Genomic DNA, 24,719 nt, shown 5'->3' with positions numbered 1-24,719 from the left:
AGGGGATGCCATTTAGCGGTTAATTCAGAGATTTTCTGTATGTATTTGTTCATGCAAAGTGTTATTGTGTCCGAAAGTGAGGAAGTGAAATATAGACCTAAATATTTAATGTGGGTGGAACTCCATGTGAAATTAGAAGCAGTGAAATCTGTTTTAAAGGTGTATTTATTTAAGGGCAGAATTTCACATTTATCATTGTTTTATTTATACCCAGAAACTAGGGAGTATGACCGCACTTCTTCTATAAAAGCAGTGATTGATTCATCTGGTTTTGATAAAAATAGGAGAATATCATCAGCGTATGCTGCAAGTTTAATATGGACATTGGATATTTGAAAACCATGTATATTTGGATTTTGGCGTAATTTGGATAAAAAAGGCTCTAAGGCCAAATTAAAAAGAAAGGGAGAAAGAGGGCAACCTTGGTGCACCCCTCTACCTAACTTAACATAAGGGGAGATCAAACCATTGGCACAAACTGCAGCGAGAGGGCTAGAATAAAGAAGAGAGATTAAGGATATAAAATTCAGGCCGAAACCAAACCATCTTAGAGTATAAAATAAATATTTCCATTCAACTCTATCAAAAGCTTTTCCTGCGTCCAAAACTATTGCTGCTAGAGAGTATTTGAGATTTAGATAAAACATAAAAAAACAAACGTGCATTGTCAGTAATAACCCGTCCTTTGACAAATCTAGACTCTTCTTTTCCTAATAAGGTCAGTAAGAGAGAATCTAGACGAATGGCTAATGCTTAGGAAAAGATTTTATAGTCAAAGTTGACCAATGAAGTGGGCCTATAAATTTTACAAAATGTATTATCTTTGCCTTCCTTAGGGATAAGACAGATGTATGCTTCTGAAAAAGAACCAGTGGAACCATTTGCTGACTGAAAAAAGTGTATTAGGGTATAATTTAGGCAAGAGAAATTTAGAGAAATGCAAATAAAACTCAACTGTAAAACCGTCTGGTCCAGGTGCTTTGTCTTTTTTAAGAGCTTGAAGGGCCTTTTGGAGTTCTTGTAGTGATATTTCTGATTCTAGGGGAGATAAAGTAGATGAATCATAGTGTGGCTTTTGAATGTTTGAGAAGAATTGTGATAAAAAATGATCAGAAGGTTTTGCTTCAGATGTATATAGGGATTGGTAGAAGAGGGAAAATTAATTTACAATTTCAGTGTCTTTGAATTTTAAAGAGGATCGATTATCGTATACAGCTTCAATATTTAATTTGTTTTGCCACACTTTAAGATAATTGGCTAGGATCTTCCAAGCCTTATTCTTATCACCGTAAATTTTTGCACTAGACTTTGGAAGATATAAAGAGGCATTATCAGTTAATTTTTTGTTAAATTGTAGTTTAGCATTTATCAGAACTGCTAAAGTTTCTTGTGAACGCGAAGCATGACAGGAGGGCTCCAGTTTCTTAATATCATTAAGAAGGTTAATAGTAAGTTTGCGTGTAGTTCTCAGCTTCTTTGTTACAAAGTTCATAATAAAATCTCTAGCTGAAGCTTTAAATGCTTCCCAAATAGTGGAAAAGGGTAAGGAATTATTCTGGTTCATCCTAAAATATTCATTGAGAAATTCAGTAAATGATGCCGTGAATTTTGGGTCTAAAAGGATTGAGTTGTTAAAACGCCATCTCTTGGGTGAGTTTATCTTGGCTAATATATCTATACCAATTGAAACCGGGGCGTGGTCTGACAAAAGAATAGGGCCGATATCAGCATATGAAAGGGACTGTGAAATATTATGGGACACAAAGATATAATCAATCCTAGATTGAGTTTGATGCAGTGGAGAATAAAAGGTATATTCCCTAGTGGTCGGATTGCACAAACGCCAAGCATCTAACAGCTTATGTTGGGTTATTGTGTGGACAAAGGATTTGTGGGGTTTATGAGGGACAAAAGACACCTTGGAATTTCTATCTATATATGGGTCAAACACTTGATTACAGTCCCCAGCTAGTACAACATTATCATTCATGCTTTGAGAGATTTGTTTGGCTAGTATGGGCCAGAATGAGGTATCTGATACTGTCGGAGCATAAACATTAAGAAAAGAAAATGGAACACCCCTGAGTAGTAATTTGACAAGTAACCATCTGCCAATCTTGTGATACAATCGTAACTGAAAGAGATTTACGACACAAAATCATGACTCCGTTTTGTTTCCCATCGCCCTGAGAAAAACACATTTCTCCTACCCAACCTTTCTTTAGTTTCAAAGATTCAGCTTCCGTAAGATGAGTTTCTAGCAAAAAAAATCAGCACTTAATTTTGCAAGATGAGTTAAAATTCTCTGTCTCTTAATGGGAGAATTTAAACCTCTAACATTCCACAAAACTAGTTTTAATGACATTCTAAATCACCAGAAAAGTGACAAAGAAAACAACAGTAAACATCTGATTCATACGTACTCTAGATTACTTAAAAACAGAATAAGAAGTCGTTGGATCAAGGAATACCATGCCAAAAAATGTTAGGAGAAAGCAGTGATAGAGTCCTTTGAAAATATTTAGGGAAGATAAAGCATAAAGAAGAAGAAATCATTTGTGAGTGGCAAGAGACAAACAAGAGAGGAGTGAACAAGGAAATATTGTTATCAAGAATTTCCAATATGAGAGTAAGAAAAGAGAGAGAGAAAACCTAGACATCCGGAAAAAGAGAGATAAAGATAATAGAAGTGATACAGAGAACCACAAACAAAACAAATAACATACCTACAAACAGGGAACACAAATATGGGGGAGGGTAGAGCCACACAGAGTACACGGAACGCAGCGCTTCAAACCATTGACAAAACTAAGGAAAGAAAAAAGGAGTACCATAATTAGTACTGTAATCAACAGAGAATGAGGAATAGAAAATAGTAGGCTATAGGTAAGATTGGGCCCTGAAAATATATACCCATAACATCTTTAACATCCCTTTTTTGTGATATATGTAAGCAGAAATGCAAATAAAGGAACAAGTTAAGTACGGTACGTAGGGATCAAAGACATATCAGGTATACAATTCAGAAAAGTCAAGTAACACTAGAGGAAGTAGAGCCAGAAGTATCCATAGGAGCCAACTTTTGAGCGTTAATGAAGCTTTGTAGTCAAACGGGCTCCTCATATGTAGTAGTCTTATTGTTGTACGTGACCTTAAATAAGCATGGGTGGAAGAGACCAAATCTTGCACACATAGAACGCAAGTCTGGTCTCTTATTTAGGAAAGCCTTGCACCTGGCCGGTGTAGCTTTAGGGTAAATCTTGTGCAAAGGACAACACAGAACCAGACCTTAAGATATGTGGGATAGCTTTAGTGGCAGAATACTCGAGAAAATATAGGATGACACCTCTAGGCCACTGAGAGGGAGAGTTGGTGTGGAAGCTCGGCCCAATCTGTGTGCCTGTAGTATATTTAACACAACATCTGGTAAATGGACAATCTTGGGGAGGAAATGGACAATCTTGGGGAAGAAAGATTTGAAGAAACCGATAGAGTCTGCCCCCTCTGCACCTTCCACCAGACCATAAATACGGATATTATTTCTCCTGTTGCAGTTTTCAAGATCTTTGACCTGCTTCTGAAGTGACGATACTTGGGTCTGCATGAAGGACAACAGTTAGAGGTTTCAGTGAAGGAGGAGAAACTTTTTTCCACTGTTGTGTACCTGGTGTTGAGTAGAGACCAATTCTCAGAAAAAAATTGTAATTTGGAGCATGTTTCTTTAACAAAAGGTCAAAGTGCTCTTATTTCCTGTAGCAACAATTCCATAGAAACTGGAGATGTTGCTTTTGGTGGTGAGGGAGGATCTTTCTTTAGGCATTTTACATTTGATTTGCTCGCAAGAGCTAGGTTGGACTCCATTGCTGTAGTATTATCCTCTAATTGATTCACACCTGAATCTTCAAGTCAAGAGAGCTCCGATAAAAGCTTTGAATTTGTGATAAAAGAATGCTTAGAGATGGTATACAAGTTCACTTTTATCCTACCCATCAAATTATAAAATGGATGTGGAATGATAATAGACTGTCTAGCCTAAGATGTGTTATAATAACAGTGATAGCAGGTGGAGAAGAGAAAGAATGCACAGAATATAAGCTTTATGAGCCCATGCGTAAAACAGGGTAAAAACACTTTGTAGTTACTCCTGAGATGATTGAGGGTTCAATAGGTGAAAGGAGAGCTGTAAATATTGCCTGCCTGTATACCAATTCACATATTGACTGCAAATCCACCTTCCCAAGAGTGCAATAACCTTGAGCCCAACAATTGGATACTTGTGGAGAAGATTTGAGTCTATGGCTTAAATGCTGAAGCTCACCTTATATTTAATAGAAAGCACATTTCATGCGAGAAAAAATCCACAACATTAATATAGAATAAATGTTCCACAAAATGACGGCCTCACAGTGTTGTCTCAGAAGCTGTCTGGAGTGAGGTAAAACAAAATTCCTGCATCATCTTCAATGCTCGAGTTTTAAGAGGACAAACAACCCAGAGTACCTTTAATCTCCTATTGGCTCTGCAGACTTAGGAAAAACGGCTGTAGCGCGAAGTCCGATTTTCAAAATGACGGCTGCGGTGGATTCTGCACTGTCACCGAGGAAATATCATTGAAAGAACAGCCAAAGTGCCTAACAGTGCAGTGGAGAGGCCGTTCTGGGGACGAGGCACCCTTTAGATTACCATTTCCTCTACTGGAGTCGTTTTTACGGCACTCAGAGCGCGTCTGCTGTTCCTCGTCGCCCGGAGCTCTACACAGGTGCCGCCATACTCGACGGGTGCAAGCCACGCCCCCAGATAAATAATATTTGAGGTTACTGGAAACAACAGTTTCTTTATCCATTTAGCATTTTTGGAACATGGTACAAATGGGATAACTCAAAGTTTTACTGGACCACTTGTCATCATTTTTCCACTATTATTTTAAAACTGATAATGACCTTGAATAGAGGTCCACAATATATATAAAAAAATATATATATATATGTATTTAATGAATAACATTTGTTTTCAGTTTAATGGTTCTCTCAGGCATCAAACTTTATGCTTTGTGCTAGCCTGGCTCGCAGGATCCATGTAAAAATAACTGTAGGGCGGGAAATGATTAACCAAAGAGTGATGTGGATAGACTGAGGAACTGTGTGCTCAAATTCTGCTTAAATCACTGCAACGTCTCGTTTCTTTATAATATTTTGTATAGTGCTCACCCAATCTTGCCTGGGTCTCGCGCACTCATAAAAATCACATATAAATAAATATTGTGCCCTTGAACGCCAGTGAAATGATTTAGAATTCTGATAATAGCATTTTTCCATCACCATTGGACATAGAGGCCACTCCAGAGGAATATTTTAGTTGCTGTTGAGTAGGGAGAATACCAATGCAAACTCATGTTCTCAGAGTTTGAAAATTATTTTCTCAGTAACTGATGCACCTTATCACACATTGTCTCAATAAACAACATTTCTAGACATTGCCTCTCTTACTGTGAAACACTGACGTTGAAAAGTGCAATCCTTTTTGTGTTAGTCCTGACGAAAAATTGAACATGAGAAGAATTTTTTATCAGTCAAGCGCGGCAGAACCAATGTTGATCTTAATTGGTATTACAGTCACCCGATTTATATGACACTCCGGGGCATATTTACAAGCCCTTTGTGTTACCGGAGTGCCACTTTTTTTGATGCTCTGGTGGCGCAGTGTCCTGGCCCATATATTTACAAGACCATTTTTGGTATTTCATGGCCTTGTAAATATGGCTCCCTTTCACGCATTCCTCTGTGTGAAAGGGGCGCTCCATGGGTGTTGCTGTGGGTGTTCCCACACAACACCCATTGATTCTTACGCAGTTTCAGATTTATAGGGTTTTGTAAACCTGGAAATGCGTCAGATTTTAATGCTCCCCCAAGGGAGGCGTAAAAGTGGTGCAAAAGGAGAATACCATTATTTCTCCCTGTTCTTTCCTCTTTCTATATGTGCTGCATTCCACAGCACACGCAGAAGAAGGAAACGCCATCAATTATGGTTTTTGTGCAGGAAGGTGTTCCTTTCTGCACAAAAACAATCATCCCTGCAAAGCAGGGCCTGAGTTGGCGGTAGGCGAAAGCACAGAGGAAAGTGTTCTATTGTTGTAAATAATACGTATCCCTGCACTTTCCTAATGATGCAGCTCGGCACAGCAAGATGACTTGCAGTGCCGTGCTGCATCATTATCTTGTAAATATGCCCTTCAGTTTCACACATTTGAAGAATGGAATGTTGAATTGGCCTTGCTAGAATTCAACCTCGCGGCCTGTACATCGTAGCACATTAGCCATGAAGATTTGAAATTCTCGCCTATACAATGTGTTAAATTACCACATGAAAACAAAGTATTATATAACTTTGCGCGGTTTTCTGCTGTGAATGCACTTCTTATTCTGTTCTGATATCATATATATTAAATATATTGGTTCATGAATGTATGGATATATGAGTGCGCGTTGGCAGAGGGCGTACAGCTTCCCCAAAGGGCATCCTGGTGCTAATAGACAGGAAAAAATGAGCGAGAAGGAGAAACTATTTAAGTTTTAAAAGACACATTTTTATGGGTTATTCGAAACACCAGAATGGTTGGCAAACCCCGAAACATTAAGGGAAGCATATGGCATCTCAGCGTAGACAGGCCCTTTCTGATTCAGTGGGGCTTACTTACAAGCCCCTTGCGCCACCGGTACATCACTTTTTCCCATATTAAAAATGGAAAGGGGCGACCGAATCGGTCCCCCCGAACTTATGGCCGAGTGCCTCGATCCCCCCGGGAAGCCATTTTGGGCGGGAGGCGCGTCTCAGCTGGTATGCCCGAAGCGGCGTAGCTGGGGCGCGCTCGTTCCCGCCCTAGAGTGGGCTGGCCTAGACACCGACGCAGCCAGCCACGCCCTCAGGGGCAGGCAGGGGCGGGTATACGCCCGCCCTGAAGACGGATAAAAAGGGACGCAAGACCAGATGACATCCTCTTGTTCTTGTGCTCTGAAGCTGCACCTCCTCGCTGCACGTGAGCTCGGGACAGAACGAAGAGCCAATTTTGAGCGTTTTAATCTCTCTCTTTGTCTTTTAGATACTTCGTCGAAAGGATGCCCAAGAAAGGAGCAAAGAGAATGTCGACTGACCAGTTGGTTCGGGCACTCATGAAGGATATGTCCGAAATTAAGAAGCGGTTGGCGGAGCGAGACGGCGAGGAAGGATCGGGGCGTCCACCGGCCGGAGGGAAGCCAAAGAGGCCGAGAAGGGGGCCGGTTGGGGGAGACGTCCCGGTTCCCTGTTCTCCGCTCGAGGCGCCAGCCCCGGTACCGGCCCCGGTACCGGATGAGGGGAATCCGATTCCCGTGATAGTTACCCCGACGTCTGCCGGAGATATGCCTCCCGAGTTGGCGGCACAGTTAGCAGCATGGTTGGGGGACAGTAATGGGGGCGCCATGGCTACCGAAGCGCAAGCTCTCATAAAGCAGTTGCGCGAGAAACGTGATACAGCCAAGGTGCCCGCGCCGGATGCGGCGATAGACAAGCCACGAGGGACGGAAGCAGCGTCCGGTGCAGGTAAGCGGCCATTGCCGATTGCAAGGGATGAGTCAACACCCTCTCGTAGAGAAAGATTGGGGCAACATGTTCCTTTGCCAATAAAGGAAAAGATTTGGGCGGGGGAATACGTTAACATTTTCTCCCTGCTCGTTGATCACTATGAGGTCGAAACTGTTAAGGGGCAAAAGGATCTGATGCATCCGAGTGTTTGGCGCGCAAAAATGGCCGCCTTTAAAGTGAATGAAAATATTGGTAACTGGGGTAATGCTTGGGGAATTTTCACGGCAATTTTGGGGGAACGTAGGCCTGATTTTCTCCCTGAATTTCCAGTATATCAGTCACGAATTATGGGGTACTCGACATCACACCAAGGTAACCAATGGTTCTGTTATGACAACCTTTTCAGGAAAGCGATGGAGCATAACAAAAGTTTAACCTGGGACTGTTACGATTCTTTAACATGGAATAAGATGAAAGAGTCCGGAATGTTGAAAGTGCCATTGGTGGGGAGTGCTGTTAGTGAGTCCTCCCGCCAAAATGGGGGGACGCCCTTTCGGTCGGGTACGGGTACAGACGATTACCCGAGACCCGCCGGCAATACAGGGAAGAGGGGGTTCTGTTTCAATTTCAACAGAAGCAAATGTACTAGGCCCCCGGGGTCGTGTAAGTTCAAACACGAATGTAGTGGTTGTGGGGCACCCCATCCTGAGTCCTCGTGCAGAGCCAAATCGGGTGAAAATGGGGGTAGAGGAGGCGCCAAACAGGTCTAATATAGTCCGAGGGGCGCCTTTACCAACCCCGATTGATACCCTGGCGATGATTCCCTGGCTCAGCGAATACCCAGATCGTACTTCTGCTGGGGTGCTACGAAACGGTTTTTCATATGGTTTCCGCATCCCGGTGGGTAACTTTCAGGGTGTCGGGTCGTGCAAAAATCAACTTTCCGTCTTGCAGCATACTACTGTAGTACAGGATAAGATCAGGAAAGAGGTTACCCGATGTCGGGTTGCCGGCCCGTTTCCTGTCCCCCCGGTACCGAACTTTGTTTGTTCTCCTTTAGGGGTGGTCCCCAAGAAGGACCCGGGTGAGTTTCGATTGATTCACAATTTATCAGCCCCTCATGGCCTTTCTGTAAACGATGCAATTAATCCAGAAATGTGTTCGGTGCGGTACGCATCATTCGATGAGGCCGTAGCCATTTTGAATCGCCTGGGGCCCGGGACGCTGATGGCGAAATCAGATATCGAGTCAGCGTTCCGTTTGCTCCCGGTATACCCGGATGATCAACGTTTGTTGGGATTCATGTTTCAAGGTTTGTATTACATGGACAGGTGTATGCCTATGGGGTGCTCGATATCTTGTGCTTATTTCGAGAAATTCAGTAGTTTTCTGCAATGGGTTTACACGAAGAAAACAGGTTTTCGGAATGTGATGCATTACCTCGATGATTTTCTGTTCCTTGGGGCCGCTGGGGATGATGAATGTGCCCGGGCCTTGACTGAATTTTGTGTTTTAATGAATCAATTTGGCGTGCCGTTGGCACCAGGTAAAACTGTGGGTCCCACGACTTGCCTCGAGTTCCTCGGGATCGAGTTGGACTCTAGTGAGGGTTGTTTTCGTTTACCAGCTTCCAAAGTATCGAAATTCAAGACAGCCCTGCAAATGTGTATCACTGCATCTAAAGTTACGCTGCATCAATTGCAGCAATTGGTGGGGAAGTTGAATTTTGCCTTAAGGGTGATCCCGATGGCCCGCCCCTTCTCCCGTTCGATTGCACAGGCGATGGTCGGCCTAAAAGAGGGTCACCATCGCACGAGGTTATCGGCCGAGGTCCGCCAAGACATGCGTATTTGGTTAGCATTCTTGGCGGATTTCAATGGTCGAGTCGTCTGGAGCAAACCGGCCTTGTCCTCTGAAGAGCTGGGTCTATGGACGGATTCAGCGGGAAGCATGGGTTTCGGCGCCATCTTCGGCACAAAATGGTCGGCACAGAAGTGGCCAACATGGTGGCACGATGAGGGGCTGACGAGTAATATTGCTTTCCTTGAGCTGTTTCCTATTTTGGTGGCCCTCAGATCCTGGCCCGATGGATTCAGAAATCATTCTGTCATATTTTGGTCTGACAATATGACCGTTGTAGAATGCATTAATAGTCAGGCAGCGCGTTGTAAAATGATTTTGAGGCTGCTTAAAGAAATTGTCTTACTGTGTATGCAACTGAACGTGGTATTCAGAGCTAAACATGTCCCGGGGGTGATGAATCAGGCTGCTGATGCACTGTCTCGTTTTCAAATGCAGGCTTTCTCGGGTTTCCTTCCCTCAGCGGACCCCGAGCCAGCACCCTTTCCCGAAGCTCTCTGGTCTCTCGGTGCCCCGAACTTCGTTACCTCGTGGGAGAGAGTCTAGCACCAAGGACGAGGAAGGCATACGAAGGGGCGTTTCGGGCTTATTTGGCCTTTTTGGGGACTGAGAGAGGGGGACTTTGGGGGCATGAGGATTGGGTAGTACATTTTCTGATGTCCTTGCGTAAAGCTGGGAAGTCGGTGGCTACAGCCCAGAGGCATCGTGCTGCCATCTCCTTTGTTGCCAGGGCTCATAATATCCAGGACCCGACAGCGTCTTTTGCTGTACAGAAAGCGCTGCGTGGGTGGCAACGCCTTGAGGGTCGCAGAGTAGATGAAAGGCGCCCGATAGGTCTGGATAGGTTGTCCCAGTTGCTGGCCACACTCCCCGACATATGCTCGTCTCAGTTCGAGGCCTGTTTGTTCCGAGCCGCTTTTACGCTTGCATTTCACGGGGCTATGAGGATAAGTGAGCTGGTGGCAAGGAGCAAGCGGGATGTGGCGGGGGGTTTGTGCCGGCAACACGTTCAGATCAGGGGTGAGACTATGACGGTATCCTTTGTCAAGTCAAAAACCGATCAAAGTGGGTTGGGAGACTGCATAGTCATTCGCAGGATTCCAGGGTCCCCCATGTGTCCGGTGAGGTGTTTAGAGGATTACCTAGCACAAAGGGTGGCATCATGGGGGGGGACAATGTTGAGACACGCGGACGCCACCCCACTGACAAAGTTTCAGTTTCAGCGGGTGCTCGCGATGTCAATTACCGCAGCAGGCTTGGACCCGGGTGAGTTTGGGACCCACTCCTTTCGGATAGGGGCTGCCACTGAAGCTGCAGCCAGGGGTCTTAATGTGGAACAAGTAAAACGAGTGGGGCGTTGGTCCTCCAGCTGTTATAAGAGGTATGTGCGGTTGCACATGTTGTGAAGCTGTAATAATGTACTCACGCTTCTTGTCTTTTGTTTGGTTTTTCAGTTACGCAAGCCTTCGAGGCGGGGCGGACTATGCAGTCGACCCAACACCGGGCCAGCGGTCAGACATCACCGGCTGTGAGAGAGGAGGTGTGGGTCGTGGGCCACTCATACGTGAGGCGTGCCGCAGACGTATTCAAAGCAGGTGACATGATTCACGTAGCTGGGGAATACGGGTACAGGATGTCCTTCTACGGAAGGGACGGTCTCTGTATTGACCAGTTTCAAGCTTACTTTGAGGGTTTGTTAGGGCGGACGAGGTCACCGCCGTCAATAGTCATAGTACATTTAGGGGGCAATGATTTGGTCACCACCGGTAGACGACTTCTCCTGGAGGCAATGCTTTCCACCGTAAGTTGGTTGGCGAGGAGAGTTCCGGGGTGCATAATTGCGTGGTCTCATATGATCCCACGAAAAGTGTGGCGGGGGGCTATTTCGATCCCTGCTTTGAACCATTCTGTTAGGAAACTTAATAACAAAATGAGTAGGTTGTTCCGTTCCAGGACATTGCATTCTATCTCGCACGGTTGTATTAATGATGACAGTATGTATATGGGGGATGGTGTGCATTTGTCTCGGGTGGGAAATGAGTTACTCATAGGAGACTTCTTAGCATGGTTAAAAACGTTGGAACATGACCTTTAGCTAGGAGTTTTGGTGGGGGGCCCGGATAGCCGGTCAACTATCCGGGCCTGTGGCGGTAAGGTCATGATCGGTGAGCACTAATTAGTAGATCCCTATGAGTGGGCGTCACCCAACACGGATGGGAGCGCTCGGGAGAGGTGGCCATTGGCCCCTCAATGGGGAGGCGGTCCCTTCTAAGGATGGGTCGCCGGAAGTAAAGGAAAGGCGGTCAAGGCCCCTTCCTTTGTAGGAGGGGTTACAGCCCCCTCCTGGGGAATTTCCCGGGGCCAGTGACATCTGCGACGGCAGATGCGGTAAGTTGTGTGGGGTTGGGATAAGGGCCACGATACCTTATAGATACCTCACACGAGTATTCGAACGACCTTTAACTGGCGTCGAGTTTTAGGTGCCCCCGTCAAGTCAAGGGAAATTGGTAGTAGTTGCACTTGAGGTACGCCTCCGTGCTGTCGCCCATCCCAAGTGGGAGGGGTAAGTCCGGTTAGGGATCTTGACACCGGTTATGACCTTGCTGTTGGCCCTTAAACGTTAGGTTGTACAATTTCAATATGTCAAGAAATGTTTTGTAGGTTGCTAGTTCGGCTAGGAGAACCTCTGTATTAGAGAATCTGTTAAGGTTAGCCAAACATCGCAATATGGTAATGAAATTGTACATAACATGAAACGTTTAATGTTTTAATTTTGTTTTAATAAATACGGCCGGGATGGTCACTCCATCCCACTTCCAAAAACTTCAAGAACTGTTTCCGGTTTCACTCCTTTTGGGGGATTGTGTTGAGAGGGGGTGGCGGGTATCTCGGCTATATGGAAAGGGGCGACCGAATCGGTCCCCCCGAACTTATGGCCGAGTGCCTCGATCCCCCCGGGAAGCCATTTTGGGCGGGAGGCGCGTCTCAGCTGGTATGCCCGAAGCGGCGTAGCTGGGGCGCGCTCGTTCCCGCCCTAGAGTGGGCTGGCCTAGACACCGACGCAGCCAGCCACGCCCTCAGGGGCAGGCAGGGGCGGGTATACGCCCGCCCTGAAGACGGATAAAAAGGGACGCAAGACCAGATGACATCCTCTTGTTCTTGTGCTCTGAAGCTGCACCTCCTCGCTGCACGTGAGCTCGGGACAGAACGAAGAGCCAATTTTGACCCACCCACCAGCCCCTGAAGACAGCCAGTTGTGTATAATAAAGTTGATTAATTTTGTTTTTGTTTTCGTTTCCAGGTTGTAGTGCCATGTTGATTTTGAGTTAATAAAGAATGTTCGTTTTGAGTATGTTGCCATTAAAGATATTCAGTTAGTGTGGAATTTTTATGTATGCTCTTTCGGTCATAGTGGCCAATGTATTCTTAGGTTAATTTGCACTGTCGTATTTATTTTGGTAGGCGGTAAGGTCATGATCGGTGAGCACTAATTAGTAGATCCCTATGAGTGGGCGTCACCCAACACGGATGGGAGCGCTCGGGAGAGGTGGCCATTGGCCCCTCAATGGGGAGGCGGTCCCTTCTAAGGATGGGTCGCCGGAAGTAAAGGAAAGGCGGTCAAGGCCCCTTCCTTTGTAGGAGGGGTTACAGCCCCCTCCTGGGGAATTTCCCGGGGCCAGTGACATCTGCGACGGCAGATGCGGTAAGTTGTGTGGGGTTGGGATAAGGGCCACGATACCTTATAGATACCTCACACGAGTATTCGAACGACCTTTAACTGGCGTCGAGTTTTAGGTGCCCCCGTCAAGTCAAGGGAAATTGGTAGTAGTTGCACTTGAGGTACGCCTCCGTGCTGTCGCCCATCCCAAGTGGGAGGGGTAAGTCCGGTTAGGGATCTTGACACCGGTTATGACCTTGCTGTTGGCCCTTAAACGTTAGGTTGTACAATTTCAATATGTCAAGAAATGTTTTGTAGGTTGCTAGTTCGGCTAGGAGAACCTCTGTATTAGAGAATCTGTTAAGGTTAGCCAAACATCGCAATATGGTAATGAAATTGTACATAACATGAAACGTTTAATGTTTTAATTTTGTTTTAATAAATACGGCCGGGATGGTCACTCCATCCCACTTCCAAAAACTTCAAGAACTGTTTCCGGTTTCACTCCTTTTGGGGGATTGTGTTGAGAGGGGGTGGCGGGTATCTCGGCTATATGAAGAACCAGGGGTTCAATGGCCTTGAAATAATCCCCAGAGTGCAATAGCGAAGGGCCAGGGTCTTAAATATTACCCTCTTGGAGATAGGAAGCCAATGCAGTTCACTCAGATGGCTTCAGACTTACACATGTTTCAAAAGCTTTAGTGAATTGGCTTTTTTTTTTATAGGTGCCAGCTATTGAAAACCTAATAGCAGCGCTGGTAGAAGGGCTTTTAGAAACCCAGGCAAAATCACATTTTGCTGTTAGGAGCCACCCAACTTTTCTCACTTCTTAGGAATAAGGCCATTTCAAAGCCTTTTTTTCAGTGTAGCGACCTCTTATGGCCATTTGTGGTGGAGCTGAAAGACAGTGGACTGAAGTTCCCTTAATGTAGCACTGACTGTGGAAACCAGCTTCCAATTAAGACCTCTCTATTTGTTAGGGTAATATTCGCTTTTTCCAGCAGCCGTTTCCCTGGCTCACATGATGTGTTAAAAGGCGGCCGTAGTGCGTCTGTGTCGGGGAAGCACACTCTCTTTGGCACCACAGCTATTTGTTTATTTCCTGATGATAAAAGTCGTCCTCTGTGCTCTATTAAACTTTCAAAATGTAATTAAATGCATCCTCGTTGAGGCTTGAATATCTCAGCTGAGCCAGGTGGCATGAGCTGCGGAACCGCAGAAAGTGACTATCATTGAGTGGTAAAAATAGGTCTCATTAATTTCTCCAGTCTGCTTAACCCTTATCCTAAGCTAGACATTTTGGGCTGCTTAGCAGTCGGGCGTGATCAAATAAGTTCTTGGAAGACTGCTGCACTCTCTGCTCCTTATGTCTTTCACAGATGTGGTGTGTTTATCATGCTTTGCTCTAAATTGTTCCTGGAAAATACATCGTTTTTTTAATGTGTGCTTTGGTGGGGCACGTCAATGTGTGGCACATCTGCTATGTTATTACACATCGAGGCCCTGTGAAGAGATGGAGAAAGGGACAGGAGGACGTCTGTGCAAGTAAAGCAGACAGAGCAAGTGTTATCAGCTAGATATGCATTGTTCTGTATAGGTCCCGGACTGAATTGATCATGATAGTGAGATATTTACAACAATTTTTGTAGGTTGAGACAACTGGCAGAGATGCAAATTCCACAGTCTGCGATGCACATACCACAGATGGCATGGTTACCGGTTGTATATGTTATGATAGAAAAAACGATTTCACAAAAAAATTATTTCATTGAATACAATTAATGATAAAACATTTTGCCAAAACTGTTTCATGGAAATTTGGAGCATGAATGGCACTTTTCAGGTCGTTTTCTTTTTTAATGGATTTTCTGTATGCTTACTTTTCTTAAGGTGCAAATGCAGTGGTTGCAGGTCTTTCAGAAACGTTGTTGGAAGTGTTCATTTCAGCACTTTACTTCAAAGGACATTTATTTCTGATTTATATCTTCTATATTGTTAAACAATTCCCGCAAATGATTTGACTCACCACCCATAAACACCATCCATCCATCTCTGACACCTTCAAACCCTCAAACACCATCCATTCCTGCCCCCTAAAAGCCCTCCACCTTGCCTAAACAACACCCATATCAGACCCCTAAACTCCACACATGCCTGCACCTTGAAAACTCCTCAATGTACCAAACGTACGCCCATACTTGATCCCTAAATTTCACTCATCCCTGAGCCCTCAAAGCCCTTTCTACCTCTAAACACCGTCCTGTCCTGAACTCTAAAATCCCTCCCTACCCCTTAACTTCAGCCATTCAGCAACCCTAAAAACCCACTTCTATGTTTAAACCCAGTGGAGCCTGCCACCTAGTAGCACAGGTGAGGCGGGATAGAAAAATAATTTAAATAAATTACTTACCTTGCTGCCCTCTTCTGTTCCTGCTTGAAGCCGGAAGCACAAACAGCTCAACTAGCCAATCACAACACTGCAATGCAGTGTTATGTGATTGACCTAAGCGCCTTGGTTTGGTGTTCAGGCAGCAGTGGGAGCCAATACATGTTCCCCACCGGGCTATGTAATAGAGCCTGGTGGGGAACATGCAAAGTGCACATGACTGTTTGGCTGGCTCAAGACAGCCGGTCAAACAGTCATGCGCACTTAGGTGCCCACCACTCCTCCCCTTGCCTGCTGTGACACAGCCAAGCTCCACCCCGCAAACCGGAAAAGTAAAACTATAATAACATAGTGTTATTAGCATTTTATTTTTCCTTTATCCACTGCTCAAATTGCAGTGGGGCGATGCTCCTCTGCCTTAGTGGAGGAGCCACCTCTGTGTAAACCTCACCCATGCCTGAACCCTTAAGAATCCTCACCACCCCAAACACCTCACACCCCTGACTCATGAAAACTCCTCACCACCCTAAACTCTAACCATCCGTAAACTCTAAAACCCCTTTCTACATCTAAGCTCTACCCATCCCTAAATCACTCACCACCCTAATCTCCTATTCCTGCATCCTAAAACACTTTCTATCAATAAATTCCGCTCATCCCTGACCTCTAAATCCCCCACAAACCATAATCTCCACTAATTCCTGAATCCTAAAACTCTTCACCACCCCTAAACTCTTTCATAACATTGAACCTTATAAAATACTCACAGCCGCACCACCTCTTAACTCCACCCATCAATGAACCCTTAAAACCTGTCACGTCGCTAAACTCTACCCATTCCTTTTCCCTACAAAACTCTCATCACTCCTATTCTCTACCTATCCTTGAACCATAAAAACCCATTCTATGCCTGAACTCAACCTACCCATGGCCCATAAAAACCCTTCATCACCCCTGAAGATTGCTCATCCTTAACCCAAAAAATCCTCACTTCTCCAAACTCCACACAAATTTAATGTAATTTTGGATTTTTCCTTAAAATTATCTTTCCTCTAAAATGTTTTCCTTTATTTTCAATGTATTTGTATTTTCTTAATATTGTATTTTCTTAAAATTGCTTCTTCTTGATTTGGTTTTCTCTAATATGGTTTCTGAGTTTTAGTTTTTACATGAATTCATATACATCATGGTTACTATCAGTGGAAACTCACAGGAGACAATTTAACTTGCCCTTGGTATTGACCTTTTCTTGGTAATTGATTGTATGGAATGGCCAGTGGTTATTTCAAAATACCATTGCAGTATTTATCCCATCATTCCCTAATTAGAGCTTAAACTCCACAAGAGTTTTTAAAGTTGAAAAGAAAAACTTTCAAAACCCCTCTAGGCTATGCTTCAGAGTTTGTGACAATCCAGGCTCTTTTTTCATGATGCCAAGAAAATAATGATACCCTGGAGTATGTTTTAATTAAGTGCAATAAATACCATCTATTACGGGTTTCTGGGTAATATCATGGGACTTTTGTGCTTACTGCACCAAAATATGCATGTTAAGGTAAATACTGTACACCTTCCCCCCTGTTAAATTGTGGCAGCACCTATGTGCGGAAATTTAACAGAGGATAAGGTATTTAATGCATTCTGGGGCGTATTCACAAGAACGTGTGTTAACCATTGCAAAAGTTACTCAACGCAACTTCCAACATCGCAGTCTATCTCAGAAAAAATACGCTGTGTTAACCAAGCATTCTCAACACGGGGTACCATGCCATAGCCTCCAGATAATGTGTCAAATATCTGAGTAAAAATCAACGCCATGCCTCAAAAATGTGAACTGCGAACGCAAAAAATCCTGCAATGAGGCCAATCGCAGTACAAAAAGCAGCGAAAACCAGCGACAGGCCTGCAAATCCCACACGTCTGGCCGGAAAATGCACTATAAAAGCTACAAATACAACACACCAGAAACAATCTAAAGTTCCTAGCAACATGGATGCACCCTGACCTAGCGCAGAGGCCGACAAGAACCCCACAACCCTCACAGACCACTAGCAAGGAACAACGGGGTCGGGGAAGGCAAGGGGGAAGAGGGAGAGGAAGACGGGGTACAGTCCACAGGAAAACTGCAGCAGCGTCATGGAGGTGACAGAACACTACCATCAACTGACCCACAATTAGACTACTGTGAATGCAGTCAGAGTGTTGAGGAGGCCGAGAGGCACTGGTATGATGTGACAACCTAAACCAGCCACAACCCCACTGCCAAAAGGAAGGCTGCAACGGCGACAGGAATTGGGAGTCCTGCACCACAGGAGGAGCTGGAGGAAACCAAGTCCACAGTCATCAGTGTGGAGACGGTACAAGGAGTAGGGAGTATGGACACAGCTCAAGATGACCTGACACAACATCAACAGGGTGAGTAACGACCAGGGACTGGAGGGACAGAGGGAGATGGGCACAATGATACACATGCACAACGATGTGTATCACACTGCACACCCACAATGACCCTGGATCATGTCCATGATCCCCGTGGCACACTGCAGCACACACACATAGCAATAACAGCACACCCAAATTGACGGCAAAGTGGTACAATGTGCAACGGATCTATGACGTTACAACGCAGGCTATTACAACGCCTGCTGTTACAACGCGTTTTTTACATCGCATACCATTACAACGCATAGTGCTTTTAGGCGCTGGATAGTGAATTATTTAATTTACTATTCCAACTCCAGTCCCCGTGGATAGTAGGGAAGGTGTTGGATAGTAAATTAAATATATTCCCTATCCTAGAGCGCCCCCCAGCGCAATGCGTTGTAATGGTTTGCGTTGTAATGGTTGCGATGTAATGGTAGTGCGTTGTAATGCTTGCGTTGTAAGTGATGTTTCCAATGTGCAACCACTGAACTGCAGAACAGAGGACACAACTGGCTCTCCACATGCGCAGAAACAGGCCAACTACATCAAACAGAGCAGAAAACTGTGAGATGGGAATGTACGCGTACAAGCTCACATCCATCAAGTAGTCCAAATGTACACGGTCCCGCATCCAAATCCTGCACCTCCCAAACAGTCACAATGTACATTGTCATAAAGTCTGCATGTAAACAAGAACAATGCGCCAACATACATGTTAACAAAATGTCAACATGCATCTCCCCGTCACATTCAGAGGGGAACACAACACCTCCAGCAGAGCACAGAAGACAACACATCTGTGAAGCCGGAGAGGACCACCACACCTTCAACACTGATGCCCTACAACAGCCCATGGACATCCCACGCAACCCACCACCAGCACCCAGGCAGCCAAGCTACTTAGAGGAGAACACAGACCCTGCAACAGTCCACACAGCAGGAAGCACCCCCAAGCCCAGCTGGCTCACAACACTTCACCCACCCACACACGGCACCCCAATGCCAGGTGTCAGAACACCAAAATGAGGTGGCCGAACAGGTGTGGGTGGGGTCCTAACCCATGGAAGGCGAACTATATCACATATGTGGGTGTCTATTATCCGTATGGACCACCTACACCCCACAAAGTAGACCCACACTGCCACAGAGACATCTGCAGATGCACATACATAGTACAGAACCATGCCCATGGGCACCCAAATAGCAGTCACACACCCACGTTGGCTCTGCGTGCGATGGCCCAGGCTACTCCCCTTACAAATTGAGTGGGTGACGACAAAGCTACATGTCCATGATCCAACCCGCTGCCTGCTGTGACATGTCTGCGCTGCTGTACACAGCACAGTGTAATGTTGCATGGCCCAGGGCCCAGATGCATTCAACAAGACCACAGGGACACACTCATATAGTAGGTGGGACTGGCTATGGGCACGTCCTTCCATTATTGGCAGGGCCACTTGTACAGTAATGCCTGTGCTGGATGTGTGTGGGGTGAGTGTAATTCAGTCCATACGGAGTGCTTGATGCCCCCAACAACTTGAACAGTGGACACCAGTGCAAGGGAAAATGAAAATAACTGTATAACAGAGTCAACTGCTGAGTAACATGAAGGGAGCCGGAGCAAGTACAGAGGTCACCCAACATACAAACTGAAGTGTCCGTGAGTTTCAGTGCTCTGAGGTTGGGGCACTAGAGCTGAGCATGCCCATATGAAGAGAATGTATAGGATTGTGTCGCTTCTGGACATTCCTAATGCAGATGCAGTGGGGGGGGGGGGGGGGGGGGTGTCAAACCTGCTTCATCTCCATCATCGTCGTCCCAGGTCTCCCACACTGCCTGAGGTGACATTGGTGCAAGAGCTCTCTACAGCACACAACTGAAACAGTTATGGACGATGATTCAAGGTGCAATCAATTAGTGGCACCAGGAGTGCCGAGCAGGGAATCAGGCAGAAGAAGGCATCTACGACAGGTGTCTGCAACTCTGCGAGTCTGCCATTGCTACCGTTTTGACACTGGCAGTTGGCGGTTCGAATTGGTCCTGTTGGTGGTGGCCTGTGCATCCTGTGGTGATGCCACGTCTGGGTCGGGCATGGTTCGATTTGATGTGTGAGCCCTGGTGGGCCGCAGTTGAGACCGGAAGCAGCGGACAGCGCAGGGCCACAGACACATGGCATTGATGACCCCAAGGCCATCACCTCAGGGGCCATCCAATATCTCAGAAGAATGGGTCCCGGACCTGACCAGCACAAAGTTAGTGGCCCCGGATGCACAGGGGCTGGCACAGGCACCCTGCAATGGGACGGTGACTTGCAGAGCTTTGAGGTAGGGCCACATGGATTGGGCGGGTCTCATCGATGTCAAAGGTGAATGTTGCGGAGGGTTCAGGGATAGTGGAAGGTATCCTCTAGGACATGATGCAAAAGGTCTGATGGTATTCGGAAGCAGCAATTGGTGGAGTTGAAAGGGACAGCCTCATTGCCAGAACCAATTTGGGATTAGCTACATGAGGATGAAAACTACCCCCTAGTCCATAGACTCAGATGCCACCAATGTACGACCAATGAGTGTCCATGAATGTCGGGGAACAGACTTAGTGGCATGGGGCTGAGAGGGGATGCAGTCTGCCATTATGCTGGTACACTGATATGAACTCAGCCATTGCTAAATCAAGACTCTGTGACCTACTGGACCGCAGTGTAGGCTGGAGGCAGCGGTCAGCAGTGGCCCACACCCATGTGTCATTGGCTCGTGAAGCACAACGTTAGTGACACCAGGGCAGTTGTCGGGAGTGTTCGATCATCTTGGTAATGATGCTTTTTTTTCCCCGCTAAGATGCAACGCCTCTCCTTGCGTGCATGATATGTAATCTGCCTGTGACCTACTCAAGCGCAGCCTAGGCTGAGAGCAGTAGTCCGCTTGGGCCCACAGAATCTTGTGGTTGTGATGTACTACTAAGGCCGGGTGGCACCACTTTGAAGGGAGTATAGTGAGTGACATAAAACATCCCATGTACATATGAACTCGCCCATCAGGATATCAAGACTCAGTTCCAAATGTGTGACCTACTCGTGTGCAGCATAGTCTGATGGCAGTAGTCCGCATGGGCCCACATGCATGTGTGGTTGTGATGCTATGCACAGACTTTGTGTCACCACATCGAAGGGAGTATAGTGACAGGAACGCATCCGTTATGAATGTACTTTACCATTGTGTAATCAGGACTCAGTTCCAAATGTGTGACCTACTTGTCTGCCAGTAGAGTACGTCAATGTGAAAGGAGTACTACGGACTGTGCTCGCGGAGGCCGTGATGATCGGAGGAGGCTGCCAAGGTAGCAGCCCTCGGGCTTGGAGATTGCACCGGCATGTGGTGGGCACTCTTTGACACACGTCGGTGTCGGCAGGTGAGCTTTGAGGTCTGAGTGCGCAGGGGCTGGCAGGACTGGTTTGGGGACCAGCGTCCCGGGGGCAGCAGGCACACAGGGTCGCAGGCAACTCTACTTCCGGAGTGAGCCTCGTGGTGGGGTGAGAGGTGCTGCCCCTGCTGCGATGTTGGGCATTCCGGAAGAGGACCATGCCCAGAGTTACGTGCCGTTTATTCACACCCTTGCGCTGGCCTGGCTTGAGCTAGCCCACTCTGCTCACGCTTACGGGGGGGACATAACAAGCTACTTTTCCTTGATCTCCCTCAATGGCTGTGGTGACATGGTTGCCTCCACTGACTCCATGGATTTGTGTGTGGTCAGAATACTGCAGTCTGTCCAGCACAACCATGCCACGCATTGTGTACATTTATATTCAACGGTCACTTGCCTCCTTCACACATGTCTGGTCCCCACCTCTTCCCACATCATGCTATTGTGTGGCTGAGGTGACATGCCTGTGATGGCTAATGTACATGGCTGGCCCAGGTTCCCACAGTAAGTTGTGCTGTTGTGTCGGGTGGGTGTGCATGTTGTATGTGAGCTTGTGGCGTGTGCATTCACAGAATTGTGAGTTGCATGATCATGGAGTTGAGGTGTGTGGTGTGTTAATTTGGTATTGGCCAACGAGCAGGGCATTTCCGTGGGTGCCATCCTGGTAGCGCAGGTTGATGATGGACTGTCAGAAGGTGTAGAAATCATGCACACTGCCTGGGGTGTTGGCCGCGACGTTGGCGGGGATTCCTCTGTGGTTCAATATTGCCTGCACATTGGTGGGATATGTGCGATTTCTGTTGCGCTTATTATGTGCAGTGTTGCCAGGGGGCACAAGTAGGACATGTGTGCAGTAAATTGCCCCCTGACACGTGCGGGAAGCCAGCTGTGGTGTAGATGCCTTGCTTTGTCTCTGGCTGTTCCTGCTCAGTATGTGAAAAGTATGGATAGTGGTGTACCAAGCTGATGGTGTCATCCATGATCGTTGTGAGGGACTTGGATTGGGCTGGCTGTGTGACTCCTCTGACTTATGCAGATGTTGGTTGGAGGGTACCCGTGGCCAACAGGTGTATCACGGACAGCAGCTTGGTCTGATGTGGGATGTCGGTTGTCTGCTGTGTTGGTACGTCAGCCTGTGTACAACAGTGGACAGGTATTGGAGGAGGGTTGTGATTTGAGCCTGTAGTAGGTTGGTGTTAGGTCTGTGAGGTTGGTGCATTTTCGGAGGGTCGCTGTCTTTGTCTGCACTGCCTATGGGTTGGTCCAGGGGGCGGGCGGTGGGGTAGGGGTGGTCCTGGGGGTGGTAGTTGTGGGTGTTGTGGCCCTGTTGGGTGTCTGGCCCGCATGTTCAGTGACTCCATGGCATCTGCTGTTCTTCAGGCGTGGCTCTGGGCTGGCCTCCCTTTTGTGTTGCAGGCTGTGGTCCGACTTTACACCAGGTCAGAGCAGGTGTTAATAATAAGTAATAAGTGGATGCTATAAATTTCACCTAACTCATTAAACAGGGGTTTACGCAGCGGTCAGAAAACTCAAATCCACTCTTAATCAGGGCCTTAGATTGATTTTGGCAGATGATCCTTTTCCCTGACACAGCACATCCTAATCCAAAAGGGTCTCCTTCCACTTAGAAAACTGCTCAGTAAGAAAGTCATGTGTGACGTGTTAGATCAAAGAAACAGATTTACAACGATGGAGTTTGAGCGCTCGGGAGAAAGGTACATTTGTCCAGCATATGCCTATTTTCAAAGTGTTATTTTGTGTCCCAGTAATGCTATTGAAAACCTTACAGTTTGAACCATGGATGGGACTTGAGGCACAAAAATTACCCTTTTTTAAGTCATCCTTTAGTCAGAAAGACATTTGTCTCACTACTCTCATAAATGTTGAAGCTCTGTACAAACAGGTCTAAATATCACTTCCAAAGTTTAAGTATCAAATGTAGGTCACATGTTCGAAGTCCAGAATTCTTGCCTCCATCTGTTATAGTCAGTCATCTGAAATATCCCTTCCATTAGGTTTGTACATTTTAGTTTCAACTGAGCAGTACTTCATTTGTAAATTATGTGCCGGGCCCTTCACGGAAGGCCACTGCAGCCTGCACCATGCATTGCCCCTGCCAGCGCTACCAATGGCAGTACCAAGATAACACTTAACCAACGCACTTCTACAAGAGTGACAAATTAGACAATTTCATGCCACACTCAGCTATAATAATGGCGTGAGAGTCTGGTATTATTCATTTTCAATGCCATTTGACTTAATAAACACCGTTGTTGTGCAGTTCTCACACAACACCTCCAAGTGGTGGATTTTCACTAGAACCTGTGCTGACAATTAAGTGCTGGTGCTGAGCACTGGAAACCACTGGCTCAAATTAAGCACTGCAACTGAAATGTATTTTTTGGGGGTAAACTACATGAACTATGCATTATTGGATTATTATAGAGCCAGTGCCTGAAATGGCAAACAAATTATTTTGGGATTCCACAAACTGAGTGGCAAGGTGGGAGGGGCATCAAGACCGACAAAGTCAAAAGGAGCAGAATCTGACAGTATAATACTATCAAAAAGTATAATATTTTAATCAAAATTCAGCATCAAAGAAATTAGCAACAAGAGTAAATGTGACAGTAAATCTAGTCTGGGTTACTTATTTGCACTGTAACATGCTGCTACAGGGTTCTTTGTGTATCGAGCAAGTATTATGGTATAATAGTGGCAAAATAAATGTGGCTGGTAATGCTCCTGTTGGAACACTCCTTATTGAGTCCAATCACCTCTATGACTCATTATGAAATAGCACAAAGGGTTAATGTGCCTGCTGCAGAGTAAAACATGTAACAGGCAGGCCACAGATTTGCATTTTAAGTAGATCTTTCAGTAGGCTGCTGTATTTGTTGCAGAAATCCTGGCGTGACCTGTAAGTGACAAGATACAATCATTTTATTATAGATTAGTCATTTATGAACAGCCATCAAGGAGCTGAATAGAAAGTACAAAGTATTCGTTTAAAACCTCAGTGGTTTTTTTTTTTTTTCATTCTTTCAGTATTTTAAGGATTGTATTAAAGGGTTTCTTTAGGTCGTAATAAAGACTTATTAGTTAGTCTTATATACATGGTTATTCGTGGAGCGACTCATATCGACAGATGCATCTGACATTCTTACAGTGCATGCTTATCTCTTACATACAAGTTTATGAAACTCAAAAATGTGCACCCAAATCGGAGTTGATCTCTTTCACACTTGTTAGGTGACAAGCTGATTGCATTTGCTTCCTGGCATCGATGTTTGGCTCCCAGCCAGAAGGCAGCTCAAACAAAAGGAGTGACAATGGCCTTTAAGTGAGGGATTTGTTTTCGGCTCAACTGGACCTAAAATTAAGTGGTCTCCCTCACCGTCTAAAAGTTGATGCTTT

This window comes from Lissotriton vulgaris, chromosome 2_1 (genome assembly GCF_964263255.1).
Source record: "Lissotriton vulgaris chromosome 2_1, aLisVul1.2, whole genome shotgun sequence".
Lineage (NCBI taxonomy): Eukaryota > Metazoa > Chordata > Amphibia > Caudata > Salamandridae > Lissotriton > Lissotriton vulgaris.
Note: the sequence above shows the minus strand (reverse complement) of the source record.